General features: G+C 42.1%; 1 protein-coding gene across 2 annotated transcripts in view; it reads right to left on the bottom strand.

Annotated features, from left to right (window-relative positions):
- LOC311252286 (potassium voltage-gated channel subfamily A member 5) overlaps positions 1-13,449 on the bottom strand; it is a 34,056-nt gene that overhangs the window by 13,718 nt on the left and 6,889 nt on the right. The window contains exon 2 of one of the 2 annotated variants that reach the window (XM_084345323.1): positions 11,961-12,015. The exons of the other annotated variant lie outside the window; for it this stretch is intronic. The gene's annotated coding sequence lies outside the window, so the exon portion shown is untranslated. Of the gene's footprint in view, positions 1-11,960; positions 12,016-13,449 lie in introns of those variants that run through there. 2 annotated transcript variants of the gene reach the window in all.

Genomic DNA, 13,449 nt, shown 5'->3' with positions numbered 1-13,449 from the left:
CGTCATGTAACTCTGTTTTTATTTAATTTTTTCGGCTGACTGGCACGTTCGGCTCCATGTGCCACATCAGCCGAGCATGAACGCACAGATTTGATTGCTCAGTAATAATATTCACCACGTCTAACCCCAGATATAAATAGACAATATGCGAGTGTGTGTTTGTAGTAATCAGAGCGGAGCTGCTGTTGGTGTCACAGCACAGCCAGCTCACACACACAGGAGGCGGGGTCACGTGCCTCCGGCGGGCCAATCGCGGCGCGCCTTGCTTGATTGAGTTTCATCGGTCGGCCACCGTTAACGACACGCCGTCCAATAAAGCCTCCGGCACACTGCTGCGGAGGCTGGTCACAGATGTGTGTCAGCGCTGATGCAGACGTGACGCTGGGCGGGACCGTTCTGTAGTGATGGAATGTAACTAAGTATATTTACTCAAGTACTGTACTTCACTACAAGTTTGAGGTACATTGTCTGCACCTCTATACTTCCACTGCACTTCATTTGGAGGCAGATATTTTTACTCCACTATATATTTTTTTAATCATTTTAGTTACAAGTTACTTTGCAGACTACATGTATAATAATGTATGATTTACTTGTACTTTCGATACTCAAGTACATTTAATATCAGATACTTTAAGTCTTTTACTCGAGTACTTTCACTTTTACCAAAGTAATATTTTAACTCGATACCTTTACTTCGACTCAAGTGATAGAATGTAACTAAGTACATTTTCTCAGGTAAAGTACTTAACTACAATTTACAATTCACATATTCTGATACTTTATACTTATATATACTTTATACTCCACTACATTTTGGAAGCAGGTTGGAAGTTTGGACCAACAGAAGCTCCTCTCTCCCACAGAAAACACTGCTCCTGAACGCCTCGTCAGTAGTCCCGCCTTTGGGTCTGTGACTTTGTGACATCACACTACATCACAAAATCAAATTTAAAAGAACATTATTGTTATTATTATTCTGTATTTATCATAAATACATGTAAGAGTTTGTTCATCAATGTGTCAAATAATGAATCTAAAGACGTAAAAAGTGCAGTAATTCCTTGTGAAATGTGGAAGAGAAGAAGTACAAAGACACATGAAATGGAAATACTCAAGTATGTAAGTAAGTCGGTACTCGAGTGAATGTACTTAGTTACATTCCACCACTGCTACTTCATCCAACACAGTTTAAAACATAATTTAATTGGCTGGATGCAAAGAAAGAGAAACATCTGGATTCTGATGGGTAATAAAAACATACATGTTCACATATTAAACTGCAGCAGCCTCAGTGATCAGTCGGCCCGGAGACGTGATGTTACACAAGACAACAAAGACGAGGCGCTTCATGTCCGATCCCAGACGTTTGACGCTCATCAGGACGGACTGTGAGCTGGAAAAGATCCGCCTCAGTTTGACCTTTGGTCAAAGTGAATTCATTACGCAGCCCTGCCGAACGCTGCACATCAGTCCTCCACAAACCGCAAATTAGGGTGGACGGCGAGGCCTCCGAGGGGCCTCGCTCCGGCCCCGGGGCCAGATTCATGTGTCTGTCATGGCTGCAGCTCAGTGGTCGTGTCTGAGGGAGGCTCCGGCCTCTCTGACCTGCTGCCTCACGCTCACAGAGGCTGAAGGTGACGCAGCCGCGGTTACTGCGACTTACTGCAGGATCTCCTGGTTCTGTCTGAGGCGCCACGTCTGAGCGCGACCAGACCAGCTCTGTCCTGCATCGCACCTCGCACCAGGTCGTCTGAACACACCGGTGAAAGGATTAATGCTGATATTATTCCACAAGTCCCACAAAAACACAACCAACAACACGTTAATCCGTCCTGCAGAACCGTCTGACTTCCTGTCTGCTGAAGACGTAAATCTTTAAAACCTCCTCACAAATATGAAGTCGTCAGTTATTTCCTCAAACAGCTGCTCGCTGCGTTCTCATCAAACATCCAGGAGGAAACAGAGCAGCTGCTGGGACTATTTTCAGCGGCGGATTAATCCACATTTGTTGCTCTAGTGAGTATTTGTGGCAGCAGGGCGGTGTGTGCGTGCACGTGTGTGTGTGTGTGTGTGTGTGTGTGTGCGTGTGTGTGTGTGGTTTAACACTGAAAAAGTTGACAAATGCTTTGTGTTACTGAAACGTTACCACAACATGATAAACACTGTAAAAAAATATATTTCTGTATTTTCCTGTTGTTTTTTTTATTCAAACTGAATTACAAAAATGTATTGTTAATTTACAATGTAAAAATTAATTCCACTGTTTCACTGTCATTTTACAGACTCTTTCTGTATTTTTGAAATACACGAACATTCAAACAAAGTTCCCAAAAATGTGCATATCTAATGTAAATTAACATGAAATATCTGTAACTGTGAAAAGCCATAACATTTTCTTTTGTTTATTTTTTTTTTTACAGAAAATTGACTTTTTTTCTGCAAATGTATCAACATTTCACAAGTGTTCATTCTTTATTTAATTGATGAAACTGTGACAGTTTCTATAATTACGGAAGTTTGTGGTTTCACAGTATTTTACAGACTTCCTGTTTTTTTTAAATATATGAAAGAATCCACTAAATTACAAATAATTAAAATAACATCTTAAATCGGTAGCATAAATTAAGTAAAATAAATGTTTTTTTTTGTACTTTATAGATTAAACTTTTACATCCATGTTTATTTAGAAAACATTTATGACAGTTACTTTTATTTTGATTCTGTAGTTTTACATTACGTTTTTATAATTGGCAAGTTTTCACAAAGAAAAACACCTTTATGTGATTTTAAGCCTGAACATTTGATTTGGTTTCATTGTTACAGTGTTCGGTCATATTTTAAGTCAATTTCAGTGTTTTAGGTAAATTTCCTTCATTAAATAAAGATCTCATGTAACATTAAAGCCCAAAAGTGTATCTTAATTATAGAACGTTTGTTTTTAAATGCACAGAAGAATCAACAAAATAAAAAATAAAAACTGTAACTTTAATGTAAAATAACGTGAAAAACGTATAACTGTGAACAGCCATAACAATTCAATTTCTCTACAGATAATTTACTGTTTTCTACATAAAAACACTTCAAGGTAACTGCAGTGTTTTTGCGCGTGTTAATGTCCTTAATCAAACATTAAAGACCTGCAGCTGAGAGCTGCTTAATGATGGTAAGTTACTGTGTTTTTATACGCTGCAGCAGTGTGAAGTTGTCAGTAGTGAATATTTTAGGAGAACAAATGTTATAAAACGCTGCAGTTTTAATAAAAACACATTTTCTAATAGCAGCTAGTTGTACATGAACATATTTTGAGGTGATAATGTTGTTTGAAGTGTTAATTAAAGTCTCCGCTGCTATAAGAGACGCATGTGGGCTGTGAAACATGAAATAAGTAAAAGTGTAAAGTGAGTCTGAGCCTGAAATAGGAGTGAAGCCGCTGAGCAGCGACAGCTTATCACCACACACGCTGCCAGAAACAAAGAGTCTGCTGGATCCTCACCTGAATGATCACGATGAATCACAGCTCTGTTAATCTGCTTTAACTGGTCAGTCTTGTTTTTGTTTCTGTCGGCTGAACTGCTTCGTCTTCACGTCCTCGTGTCGTCAAACAGTCCAAACGGACCTCGGCTCTGTCGGACAGACGGTCTGAACCGGATCGTCATATTTACATGTTAACCGACTTTCAGCACTAGAAGGTGAGTTCAGTCTGGTCGGACAGGAATCCACTTCCAGTATTAAAGGGTCAGTTCACTCAAATTATTAAAATAGCATTTTCTAACTTTTTTAATCTCTCCACGAGGAAAACATCAGTTTCATTAATCTGGATTTTAAAGGTGCAGTACGTAAGAAGTTTCTTCGCATAAAAGATGCTTTACTGACACTTTAACGTAGGATAGAAAACTTCTAGCGCACCAACGTCCTTCACTTCAACACGTTACAGCACGAAATTAACATTTCAACCATAAACACTACATGTAGAAGAAGACGAAGAAGAAACTACAACAACAGGCAGATTATGCACAGCCTGCTTCACCTGATCCAACCACTGAACCAGTCTCCACAATACACCAGACTCCCTTAACAAATGTGGTGATTTTAAGAGTTGCTGAGTTAAAACAGACTTTGTAACGTAGTGAAACTCTGTCTCTGACAGACTCTGAATCATTGTCTCCTTCTTGTAAATTCAGCATTAAATGAAAACAGTCAGTTGTTTGTTTCCTTGTACAAAGTGTCAGTTTGTGGCAGCATGGCTGCACCAGCCTGTCTGCTTCTGTGTCTAAAGTGCTAAAGTCTTACCTGCCAACATTTAGCAGCTGTTTGAACACACTGTTTACACTGATTTCACCATTTACACTCAATTTATGAAAGAAGAAACATTTTATTGATCTAAACATGTCACATTTTACAAACACACTAAACAGTAATCAGTATAGGCTACTTCTTTGTCCCCAGACTCCCTTAACAAATGTGTCAGTTTAGTGAGTTGTTGAGTTGGAGACACTTTATAAACTGTGTGAAACTCTGTCTCTGACTGATTCTGACTGATTTGTTCCTTCTTGTAAATTCAGTAAATGTTCTACATGAACTTCTTTCTGTCTCTGTGTAGAAACCTCATGTTTGTCCCAGTGATGGACGAGTTAGTCACAGAAAACACATGATAAAATGGGATAGAAACACACATCACGTAAACATCATGTGTAGAAGATTTCTTCAGCGTCATGAAGTAAATCACAGTGAAGACACGCAGCAGCGATGCTTCAGGAATGAACCTCTAATAAATGCAGTGAATGAAGGTGTTGTAATCTTATGTAACTGCATGAAACACGACGCCTTAACGGTACCGATGCTTCTGTAGGTTTAATATCTGATTGGCTGTCAGCAGCAGCAGCACCCCGAGGTGTCATCATCTTCATCCTCATCAGTGTAGGTGCTGCGGTGCCCTGTGGCCGACAGCTACGGTGCCGCGCTTAAAGCCGATGATGCAGAAGTGATGGCAGCAGCCGCTCATGTGGAAACGCTGCATTCAGTCAGTCTGGTTAGATAACGTTCACTGATGCCTCTTTGTTTGCTTGTTTTCTGCTTATTTGATGTTTTTTGCTCTTTGCTTGCAGAAGCATCACAGACAGCGACGATCCAAACTGCTGCTGAGATAAAATCTGCACTCAGAACGCTTTAATTTACAACACTGAGCTCAGCGACCTCGTCGTTACAGCACAGAATTTATCTTTTAGTTTTATTTCTTATCTTTTTAAATTAATTTCCTTGAACGTAAAAATAAATAAATATCATGGCTTGGTCCTTTAAACGGGTTAATCTCTTGTCATGCTCTGTCTTACAGTACGCTGCATTATTCTCAATAATAGCAATGTAATTAAGGTTTTTATAAATAAATAGAATTGAACTTGATAAATTCAGTCAGTTTGTGTTACGGAGAAGCATTTTGTTCCAATTCAAGCACAAAAAAACACTGAAATATTAATATTTGTTCTTTTTTATTTGATATTTGTCCTTAAACTCTATATTTCTTCTTATTGCTGAAGTCTCAGCGACAACATTTCTACAGAAAGGATTATTTGTGTTTTAACATTTACATTTTTTAATACATAATAAAACAGCTACTCTCTCTCTCGCCTCCTTTCTTGTCATCCTTGACTTCCCAAATTCATAAAACCCCCAAAATATCTCTGTAAAAATAAAATAATATTATGTCCTTTTCCCCCCAGTAAACATAATCAACTAAAAACTGACAGTGTGTAGCTGCTAAGCTAAAACTATTAGCATGCAGTGGGTGCACACGAGCATGGAAAGAAGGCCGCCAGTGACCACTGTTCGAGACTGTTCAGCAATTGTGAAGTGATGAAACCACCGGATAGCAGCTGCTGCAGGTGTTCAGCAGAACGCTGCAACTCTGTTTTACTGTGAAGCTCCAGAAATGTTCTGTGGACTACGAGACTTCAGCTGACTTTACAACAACATTGAGGGAGGAGATGATGACCGAGTTTTACTTTCTGGGTGAACTGTTCCTTTAATTTACACAGCTGATTCCTCGTGCAACCATGCTAGCAGGCTAACCTAACTTTTACCAGCGGTCTTCAACGTTTTTCATGCGTAGATCCGGAGCAGGGAGCCCGACAGCGCATGCTATATAAAGTTATGTTGCATTTTAAACCGGGCCGATAATATAATAATAATATATATAATATAATAATATAATCATGTGTAGCTACAAGCCGATACATTGGACAGCACGTCTCCTGCAGGGGTCCCTGCTCGCTGTCCTCCTCTCTGCTCCTCTGCACAGTTAGCAGTCTGTTTATCTGCATCTCATACTTGCAGCGTTGATTAATCACAGAGACGTTTGACAGGATGAGTCAGCGAGCTCTCAGAGTGGAGGTGATCCAGAGAGGAGGGAACACTGAGGGATTAATTAGCATTTTCACTGGCGTTTACATATATTTGATTAATTCGGGCCCTCACAGTGCTTCCCGTTTTAAAGATAACCGCTCTTCTCCGGGGCTAAACAATTAGGTTACATAAGCTCATCTGAGTCTTACGTTCCCATGTCACAGACCTCGAGCCAGCTGAGCAGCTCGGCTGAAAACCCTTCATTATCACACGCCGATGAGGCAATCATTTCCTATTTACTCGTGCGCTCTCTTCTGCACACACGGCTCCAGTTAATGACCCGGTGCAGCCCAGGTTTAAAATAACCTACGTGAAGATATAATGAACTTCACGTCGCCGTTTTCATCTGTCTTCTCCACATAATTGTGGGTGAGCGCTGGCTTTGTGTTCAGGGTCTATTGTTGTGTTCGCGGTGTGTTTAAGTGAACAGAACCGGTTTAATAAGTGGCACCAGTGTGCAGTGAAGCTCTGCCATCTGCTTTTCAGCATCTCCTCATTTTTATCTGCAAATGTCTTTATTGTGATTATTGAATAATAAATTAAAGACAGATTCAAACACGTTCCTGCCTCCTCACAACTGTCAGCCATCAAACTGAAGGCACCAACGTCCATAAAGATCAATAAAACATAAAAGCATGAAACAAATGGATTTTTATGATACATCACTCTTTATAATAGAATGTACGGAGGCCAGCAGGTGCACAAAGTCAGTCCTGCTCTTGAATTAAGAGTTTGTGCTCTTTAATGTTGTTTAACAGGTAAAATCCAAACGTCTCATTCAGATTTTGTTCCTGATGATCTGAAAACTGTCACTGTTTGTTTGTTGCTGTATTTTTAACAGCAGTTTTTGCACACTTACACTCTTAACACTTGAAAAACAGTGTAGTGCTCATTAATATGAAGGAACGAGTTCCATATTTGTAGGCAGCTAAATACGAAACACAGCAGCGAGCAGATAACGTGGAAGAACTGAGATTACAGGTCGTTAAACACGTCCGTAATGTTCTTGTTTTATCATTTGTGAGTAGAAATTATTAATTCAAGAAGATATTTTTTGTTTTCTCTGATAATTTGACTGTTTCAGTGATGAACTGAACATAATCAGTTTATTTCTGATCACTTTCGTAACGTCACACCTCGATGAGAAGCTGCAAAGCCGGTGACCACTGCTCGAGACTGTGTTTCATCATATGTGAAGGGGTGAAACCAGCGGATATCTTCAAGGAGACGTCGGGACATTTCCTGCCATGATGGTGACAACAAAACCGAATATTTTTGACGAGATGTCAGGACACGTTTGTGGCAACAAAACCAGATAATTCAATCGAAACGACATTTTCCAGCCATTTGAGGAAAAACCAGGTATTTTAAGTCAAACTCGGCACGTTTGGACCAAACGCACAGCGCTGTCACGACATCAAACTGAAAATTGAGCCTAAAGAAACGTGAAGTTGCGACAAAAAGAAATTATAACGTACCAACGTGGCCAGTTATTCTGGCAGCCGGGTTGAAAAGCAGCACGTGAACTTAAATCCAGGTGAGTTCAGTGATTGGTTGATTTGAACGTTCGGGTCATGGAGGAGAACTGGGGGGATTACTGCACATTAACAGGAGTCACAGGAGATCCGGTGCTTCAGGTGGATTCAAACACGGCCCGTGAGCTGCGATGACGAGCGGCGCTCCTCAGCCTACGACTGAACCTCCACGCAGAAGATTGGCTCTTATGCAACGGGAGGCTTAAATCCTGCCCGTCAGCATTACAGAGGGGGGAGCACTGATGGACAGAAGAGCCCAAATCTGAGGAGGAGAGAAGATTTCTGTGCTTTGAACTATGAATTAAGTTTCACTCACATTTAAATCCTCAGCTCCACGCAGAGTTCAGCTTGTGCTCATGTTCACATCGCTTTGTTTCCAGTCGAGCTTCGTGACGACTCAGCTGTTGTTGATCAGAGCGATTGTCTCCAGAGAAACTCCTGAATGTGTCCGACTAACAGCCAGTTTGTGTTCGCCCATGAGCTCACTGTTGGTTTTTATGTAAAACAAAAGTCTTCTTGTTGTTTTTCAGATCAGATTTATATACAAGAAGAAGGAACAAATGGTTTGATTAACAGACTGCCACCAGCCAGGCGACCAACAGCTGCTTTTAACGAGACGACAGGTCTTTTACAGACATTTCTGATGAGAAGTGAGGACGTCTCCAGCTGCGTCTCTGGGGACAATATCGGATATATTTGATGAGACATCTGGACATCTTGCAGCCATGTTTGACACAACAAACCAGATATTTTTAACGACACATCAGGATATTTCCAGCTGTATTTGTAGTGACAAAACCGTATGTTTTAGAAGAGAAGTCAGGACATTTGCAGCCAGGTGTGAGGCAACAAACCAGATAGTTTTACTGAGACGTCAGGACGTCTCCAGTTACATCTGTGACAACAAAAGTGATTTCATGAGAGGTCGGGACAAAAGCAGATCAGTTAGATGAGATCTCAGGACATTTTCCAGCCGCGTTTGAAGCAACAAGACCAGCTGTTTTTAACGAGACGACGGGTCATTTACAGACATTTTTGCAGTGAAAAAAACAGATATTTTTGATGAGAAGTCAGGACGTCTCCAGCCGTGTTTAACCAGCTCATAAGCACGACGGTGTGACAACATAAAAGTCCCTAAAACTAAATATTAATATACAACACGTCTGATTTATTTGTTTGCATCTGCATCTCAATCGTGCCTGTGAAACTATGTGAACGACACCGGCCCACGTTTGAATCGGGTCGCTGACTCGTCTTTTCCGGGAACCTCAAGAGAAAAAACGCTCGAATGTTTTGTTGACTTGACTTCTTCTTTCACCTCCAACAGCCCAGATTAGTTTCCTTTAATCTGTGCCTGACCGACCCGGCGGGTCTGCGGGTGACTGCCGTCGCTTTAAAGGCCTCTGACTTGGAGAAAGTGGAGACCACCGTGTCCTCTGGAGTCACCGCCTGTCATTCACGTCGTGAACCAGGACGAGCTCAGCCCCATCTTTGCTCTCTCACTGATTTCCGGCTTTTTTTGAGCAGCAGTGGAGGTTGCAGCTGAGGACTGCCACTGCGTGCGTGTGTGTGTGTGTGTTGTTATGTAACTTCCTCATTGCATTGTCTCTCCTGCTTCCAGCACTTTCCCAGCCTGCGCCGAGCCGAGTCGGGTTATAGGAGTCAGGAGCTGCAGAGAGAGGCCCACGTTAATCACCTGACCCTCAGAAGTCACAGAGACGCTCGGCAGCCTCGGCTCTGCCTTCGCGTTCCACTGCTGCATCCAGAGTTAATACCAGAACCATCAGTCATCTGTCTCCAGCCGAGCCCGTCATGTTTCAACAGAACTAATCATGGTTGACGGGTTTGTGTGGTAACAGCGGTGTAATTAGTTGTGCTGCAGCGGCTCCTCAGTAATACTTCTTGTGTTGCTCCGCAGTCACGCAAAGCATTAGACGCCCGCGGATTAAATGCATTTATGAGGGTAAAAATAGAAACATGATAATGCATCACATGTAAACACCGTTCTTCTCATGCGAGTTTATTTATATGAATGGCGGCGCGTAGATTACGGGGCGGTTCGGATTAGTCGGGACACATTTTGACCATCTCGCCGCTCTCGCTGAAATGAGACGTCAATCAGTCCGACAGCTGTGACGGGATGTTTCCAAGTTTCTTAATCTCTCGCAAGTTTTTGAGGACACGTCTTAAAGTTCAGACTCAAATCCCGATGAGGCGTTCGAGGACGGACAACAAATGTTGGTAAAGACAGACGTGGATTAATTTTGAATGAAAAGCTCGATCATAATCTCAGAGGAAGCTGTTCAGGTGCAGTTATGAGATTATGAGACGTGTTGGAATGAACAATCGCTACTTTTATGAAAACTGAGCCTGAATACAAAATATATCTGCATATATCTATAAATTATTAAATAAAAAGTCATGAGACACATTTAGACTTAATATAACTGTGACATTTTGACTTTAACCTCGTAATTTCAACCATAATCTCATAATTTTGACATTTAATCTCGTCATTTTGATTAATAAATATGAGTTTTTGTTGCATAATTTCACATTTATTCTCATAATTATTCTCATTTATTAATATAAACTTGGTTTTCATTGTATTTTTCCTGCAGCTGGCAGTAATGGGCTTCCATACCAACCAGACTGGTTACAGACCTCTGACTGGCGGCCGTTATCTTCCTGTGTTAATGAAGTATTTTAGAGATAAACTGCTCTGGCGACGGCTGTGGGCCTGTTCCTCTTCCTCCTGATGTTACACTGTGATGTCAGAGTGTTTCCAGGTTGTGTCTGAGGATGACACTGAGCCTCCTCCTTGGCGGTGGACGTCAGACGCCAGCAGCAGACGGCTTCACCTAATTGGGATCTGCAGAGCGGCCAGATCACCAGATTACACGGCGGCCGCGGCTCCGCCAGAATTTATGAGTATTGGACGGCGTCCCGGAGCTCGTGGATAGTCCTGTTATATCTGGCTAATTGATGGATCCAGCAGATAACGAGCGTTTAGTCTGATGAAACAAACTGCAGCGAGCGGGGGGGGGGGGTGACAGGAGCACTGCGTGGCCAAAAGTATGTGGACACTGAGTATTACAGACAGAACATGTGTTAAACATGAGCAGTCATGTGTTTCCTCCTGATGTTCAGGAGGAGGAGGAGGAGGAGGAGGAGGAAGAGGAGGAGGAGGAGGAGGAGGAGGAGAAGGAGGAGAAGGTCACTACGGCCATCTACGAGGGAATGTTGGAATTACTGTGGTAATCTCGCTGGAATAAATAAACAAAATAAAGACGTTTATGAAGCTGAAATCTTCTGAGCTAAAAGTGTTAACACGAGCTCGACCGCATGTAGAAGGTTAAATCTGGTCTCCTCAGATCAGGTTGTGATCTCTGTGATCACAGCAGACGAGCTGCACGGAGACATCTGATGTTTACATCATCTCCAGCTGCTTCAGGTGTTCAGCAGAACGCTGCAACTCTGTTTTACTGTGAAGCTCCAGAAATGTTCTGTGGACTACGAGACTTCACCTGACTTTATATCATCAGGAGGAGACGATGACTGAGCCTGACTTTATATCATCAGGAGGAGACGATGGCTGAACCTGACTTTATATCATCAGGAGGAGACGATGGCTGAGCCTGACTTTATATCATCAGGAGGAGACGATGACTGAGCCTGACTTTATATCATCAGGAGGAGACGATGGCTGAGCCTGACTTTATATCATCAGGAGGAGATGATGGCTGAGCCTGACTTTATATCATCAGGAGGAGACGATGGCTGAGTTTTACGTTACAGTGAACTGTTCCTTTAAGGACGTTAGTCAAGTAACAATTCTGAAAATACATTTTTCAAAAGGAAAATACAAAGAAAAAATTAACTTACGCTACAAATAAGCACGGAGAGTTTTATGATTTAATTATAATGATGATGATGATGATGATGTCGTCCCAGTGCAGCCTCTCTCTCTTCCTTTCCTCTCGTGTCGTACTTGTGAACATTTGGCTTTGTTAACTCTCATTTAGCCTTCAGCCACTATTAACATACATACACTTCACATCTGCCACTCCTCCAGATCCTATACAGGCAGGAAAACTGGACTATAACATGTCAGAGGGAGGAAATCGGAGTATCTATCACCAGTGTGCAGATATCACAGCCTCGCACTGCTCACTGGGCTTTTTAAGCAGAGAAACAAACAAAAGTCTGGCGTTAACGAGCAACCCGGAGCATGCACGATGCTTCAGCAGCGACACAAACAGGAGGAGATGGTGATGGAGGCTGTAATTACCGAGTTAAATCAGATGAGAGTAATAAAAGATGCAGGCTAACATGTACATTGGCTTCTGGTTGACTGCGTCCAGATGCTGCGCTGCTGGCCGTGTGTCAGTGCAGGTGAGGCCACGTGGATCAGATTTTTGTCCTGCAGCTCTCTGCTCGCTGACACAAGCTCAACACAACAGAGATGATGCTAAACGACTGTTTTCTTCATGCACAAAGCAAACTGTTGTCATGGTTATAAAGTCCACACACTGGAGCGAGCAGCGAAACGGAATAAACAAAACATTATGTAATGTAACTGGATTCGGGCGGCAGGAGACCTGGATCGCTCACTGATGTCAAAAGAAGAGCTCCTGCAATGATTAAAGGCAGGCGGAGGCAGCTGATGGGTGATGAGGTCAGCAGGAGCCGAGCCAAGGTGATTTAGCTCAAAACAAAAATGAAACTCCTCATTTTTAGATGCTTGAAAAGTTGAACATGAGTTATAAATGTCAGGATGTCAGCTGTTCACCGTTATCAGCCTGTGATGATGTGAAGGACATCAAGTCTCTGACTTCTGTATCAATGAGATTTACGTCTCAAACGAACCCTCGTCCATCACGTTTCCTGCCTCCTGGTCTTCACCAGCTTAATTCACAACTAGTTTGGTACTAAATAGAGTGCACACCTCCGCCAAGCTCCAACAGTTCCTTTTTCACTCACTCACAGAAACCTGTCACCTAAATACACCTGATTTCTTCCGCCAAGATAGTTATTAGTGAAAATGTTGGAAAAACGCTCGCTGTTCAAGAAAGTGAGAAAACATTCCTGGATCAGTCCGTTTATCTGGATCAGCACCAACAATTGAAGACGTCTATTCTGTTCAGAATTTGTATGTAATCCTGCTGACACATCAACCAACAAACCAACCAACCAACCAACCAACAACCAACCAACCAACCAACAACCAACCACATAAAACAACCAACCAACCAACAAACCAACCAACCAACCAACCACCAACCAACCAACCAACCAACCAACCAACCAACCAACCACATAAACCAAACCAACCAACCAACAAACCAACCAATCAACCAACCAACCAGCCAACCAACCAGCCAACCAACCACATAAAACAACCAACAAACCAACAAACCAACCAACCAACAAACCAACCAATCAACCAATCAACCAACCAACCAACAAACAAACAAACCAACAACCAACCAACCACATAAAACAACCAACA

The sequence above is a fragment of the Pagrus pagrus genome, assembly GCF_965226575.1.
Source record: "Pagrus pagrus genome assembly, chromosome: 23".
NCBI lineage: Eukaryota > Metazoa > Chordata > Actinopteri > Spariformes > Sparidae > Pagrus > Pagrus pagrus.
This window is presented reverse-complemented; position numbering and strand designations above follow the sequence as displayed.